Genomic DNA, 4,482 nt, shown 5'->3' on the forward strand with positions numbered 1-4,482 from the left:
GGGGGGGAGTGAAGAGTTGTCGAGTTCAGGGGGGATGATGTCAGAGGTGGAAAGTTTTCCTGCGAGAGGGTGGCGCCAGCCTATGTGGGAGGTCAGGGAGTTGCACCGTCACGTACACGCGCCGGGCGAGAGGGTGGCGCCAGCGGACCACGTGGCAGACAAGGGGGTACAACGCTCGTGCGTATAATGGACCAAGGGGATTGCATCACGAGCGAGTGAGGGAGAGAGAGAGCACGCACACACACCGTCGGAGGGAGAGCCCTGCGAGCCAGACAACGCCCGAGAAGGTATACCTTATATATACTAAGGAAGCTATAGCCGACACACGACAGGGAGACACACTGCCAAAAATATGAACTCGCGCCGAGCCGCGCAGCGCACGACTGGGAGAGACAGAGACGGCTACAATATTATTATTAACCTGTAGAATAGCTAAGAGAAGTAAACGTGTAATCGCCTAACGAGATAACGTAAACGTCGCACGAGCAATATATATGATATGTATATATCTATACGCTATATTCGAGATACGTGGAATGAGTGTTGTGTTATTCATGTTATCCGTATATGATGAATAAATCCATCAGTTGTATAAATACTATCTAAAGACTTGCGTTCATTTCACTCTGGGTTTTCCTGCAACTGCATCACCGTCCTACCTTCGCTGTATAGCAGCGAAAAATGATCCCGACACAAATAAATTCCACGTGCTAACCACAGCGCGTGGGAAAATCCAGTGTGGTCACCTCTAGAGCCACTACACGATTTTTGGGGGCTCGTCCGGGATTTTCGCATGCAATAGTAGCAGAAGAGAGTAATACCAGAGTGAAATTGTTATACAGGGCCCTCGCTACCCACTCGCCAATTCGCCAATGGCGAACAAATGAGTAATCTGGCGATTGAAAGTCTGATTTGACGAAAAAAGTGACGAACGTAATTTTCCCGTAATAAACATGACCCAGCAAACATCGATCCTATTTGATCGTCGAAACAACAACGTTTCTTTTTGTGTGCCGGCACACTCCTGTGTCATTCCCGATTGCAGCTTTTTCCTCGATTCCGGGAAAGTTTTGCTGTCGCTCCCTCATACCAGCGCGGTGCCCACCCCTACATATACAGCAATAACCACACCCACGCGACTGTAACATTCAGTGCATTCGCCCCCCCCCCGTACTTCAATCAATGCCGCCCAGCCAGCAAGCACGAGCCACGATGTGCACAGCCAGGGGTGTTACGTGCTGCTTTTTTCGTTTTTTTTCCTTATGCGTGAGAATGCGTAGGACATGCGGGAGCGCGGGAGAATGGGTCCAGATGCGTGAGTCTCCCGCGAAATGCGCAGCGTGAGACTTAGTAGGTCTGCTAATAGAGTAAGATTTAAACTAAAGGGTGAAATTTTATTTTCGGGGTGCATCAAATGCATTCTAAGCCATTCAAATGTTTTAAATATTGCTGGGGGAGACCCCCAGAACCCCCTCTACCTCTCTCCCCCTGCGTCTGCCTGCAGAATCCACATTCGTGCCTACTGCACGCCTTTGAATTCATCATGTGCGTTTTTCCCCAAACTGGGCATTACCACCATTGTCTAATTTTCCCTCAGAAGAAACCCTGGCATTTAAAAAAGTCAAATGATTTTTACTACGCATGTGCGTGCACGTGTGTGTGTGTGTGTGTGTGCGCGCGTGCATGCGTGTGCGCGCGTGCATGCGTGTGCGTGCGTGTAGGTGTGTGTTTGTGTGTGTACTGTGTGTGAGGTACTGTAAAACGTAGTAAAACTGATAAGTACTAACTGGGAAATATAGACAGCTTTGAACGAAGTTACCAAAGTAGTAGAGTATATGCATGTGCTGTGAAAACTCTTCTGTAAACTATTAGTATTACTGTAAATAACTATACTGTGTGTATAGTACTGTTTATACTGTACTGCGCGCGTGCGTGCGTATTGTGTGTCATGTACTGTAAAAAGTAGCTGATTGTGACCCTACCATCCACAACAGTTGATGTGGAGAGGGGTTTTAGCAGACATAATTTGGTTAAAACAGCTCTGAGAAATAATCTGAAAACAAACAAAAATTGTGTTTGTGACATTCTGACCATCAAAATTGAAGGCCCAGAAGAAGAGATGTTTGACTTTGAAAAGTGCTATGTGCAGTGGTGTGCCAAAAAAGATAGGAGAATTTTCCTGCCAGCAGTGAATAAAAAAAATCAGACAATTTGAATGTCTCTGTCAGTCAGTCAGAGTCATGATGGTGAATCATAGTGTTAGTGTCTCAGTCATAGACAGGTGGTGAATAATAGTTTGTTTGCATTAAATAAGTGTAGTTTTGTACTTCATGCATATAAAAGTTTGTGGCTAACAGGAATCCAAATTGGCTAATGACAATTGATTCTGGCTAATTGTTTGGCTACAGAAAAAAAAATCCTAGCTAGGGCCCTGGTTATAGTCTAGTATAGTAATGCTGAAGGGGTCGTTGTCGTATCAGGTACTACAGATATATGTACCCGAGGTACATATATGTATACACAAAGTGTACCAGACTTCTACTACAGAAGTGTACCCTAACCCTAACACTAACCCTAGCCCTAACCCTAATCCTAACCCTAACCCTAAACATACCTCATATAAAAATATAAACATAATACTAAACAACCTAAAACTACCTCCTAATTATATAAAAATATAAACATAATACTAAACAACAAACTACCTCGGGTACATATCTGTAGTGGTACCTGATACGACAACGACCCCATCTGCTATAGTAATAGATAACTTAGTGGCGAGGCTGAGAAATTGCTTCACTCCCAGCCCAGTACGTATAGAACCTGTACGAATGCGGCAGGCAGCGGCCGAACGTGATAACAGAACGCAGACTGCTCGCTGGCAGCAATGTATTCGTGCGCCGGCCTACGCACTCGGCGCACGGATCCATAGCTGCCAGCGCTGCATACTGTCGTAGGACGTTCCCGCGGTCGCGTGCGCCTTGCCGCGGAACTTCGCGCAAGATCTGCGCTCAGCGCTTCGGATCAACACCTCCTTTCGGCAATGCTTCTCTAGTATCCCGTCTCATCTGGATCGACAGATCTGATTACTGTAAGCGTTATCAACTTTTGGGTAATAAAAACAGCTATTTTAGCACATCACTTGTCTTTCTTTTGTAATAGGTTGGTCAACATTCAACATATTTGAACATGGGTGGTTTAAAATGATAGCAGGGCATCTCCTTAAACAAATTTAGGGGTAAAAAGCACCATTAGAGCTTGTTCTTGGCCAAGGCAGGGGTGCTAAAAGCAATATTCAAGATTTCGAAGGTCAAAAATTGGTGACTTTTTGACCTCTAGTTACCTCATTATTCAACTATCATTAGAAAGAGCTCTTAAATACCAACATTTTGAGTGGTCACATGATCCATTACTGGCATTAGCTTTAAAAACAACAGATCTTGTACTTGTAGTTGTAGACTTTTTGTTTTCCCCACCCCTAATTTTTCGCCAATTTTTGAGTTGACGCTCTCAACACAAAAGGGTTAATACAGAAAATTGCTCAAGGGTGACGGGTGGTCATCCACCTATAAAGTGAAGACCAACACCTAGTCTACAAGAATCAACAACGAAAAAAACTTTAACTCTCAGTCTCAGTGCAGGGTTCCGCCCAAAATCAGGGTTTGGCTCCCGGACTACTAACCCGACCAGGCTGTGTGACTAACGTCAATACACCCAGTCAATACACCCGTTCCCCCCGTCATACAGGTATTCTAACCCTAGCAATACCGTTTCCTGGAGCTACCGGACTACTAGTACTACACAGTCAGCAGTTTACAAGGAGGGATTATTGCACAAACCCTTTCTCTAATATATATTAAGTTTTGGACGTATATCACAGGCAATTTTTTTAATTCTTTTGCTGCACATGATTAGGCTATATAACGATTTTCAGAAAATTGAGGATAGATTTACGAAGTTACCTAATGTTTACAGTTACTGGTAAGCGCCATTTTGTTGGTCATGTGACTCGTTTTATGTAGACTGATCCCGGCGTCAAGCTTGCTCTCTTTGTGCTAAAGAGTAAAGAACTGCTTGTGCTAGTACAAATACTGGGGCCGCGAACCCGTCTACGTTTCTGATCCCAATAGTGCGTTCGATTTGCTTCCCCAGAGCCACCTGGGTTAACCTGGGTACGAAATCAAACGCATCTGGGTTAGGGAAGATCCATAGAGTTGTATTAATATACTAGTAGTGCGTTCGATTTGCTTCCCCAAGTTAACCTGGGTCTACTCGGGCCAGCCCCAAATTCGTTCGATTTGGCAGTCACGTGGTATTTTTTCGTTACCCGGGTCAACCCGGGTGAGAATGAATAGTGCGTTCGATTTGCTTCCGCAAGTTAACCTGGGTCTACTCGGGCCAGCCCCAAATTCGTTCGATTTGGCAGTCACGTGGTATTTTTTCGTTACCCGGGTCAACCCGGGTGAGAATGAATAGTGCGTT

At 44.9% G+C, this 4,482-nt stretch overlaps 1 protein-coding gene across 4 annotated transcripts in view; it reads right to left on the reverse strand.

Moving 5' to 3' along the window:
* The window catches only part of LOC106815639 (tRNA (cytosine(38)-C(5))-methyltransferase-like), a 27,481-nt gene extending 23,491 nt beyond the window's left edge, over positions 1-3,990 (reverse strand). For all 4 annotated transcript variants that reach the window (XR_001394767.1, XM_014820130.1, XM_014820131.1 and 1 more), the window contains exon 1: positions 3,963-3,990. The gene's annotated coding sequence lies outside the window, so the exon portion shown is untranslated. The remainder of the gene's footprint in view (positions 1-3,962) is intronic.
* Between the last annotated feature and the right edge of the window lie 492 nt (positions 3,991-4,482).

The sequence above is a fragment of the Priapulus caudatus genome, unplaced genomic scaffold (assembly GCF_000485595.1).
Source record: "Priapulus caudatus unplaced genomic scaffold, Priapulus_caudatus-5.0.1 Scaffold1165, whole genome shotgun sequence".
Lineage (NCBI taxonomy): Eukaryota > Metazoa > Priapulida > Priapulimorpha > Priapulimorphida > Priapulidae > Priapulus > Priapulus caudatus.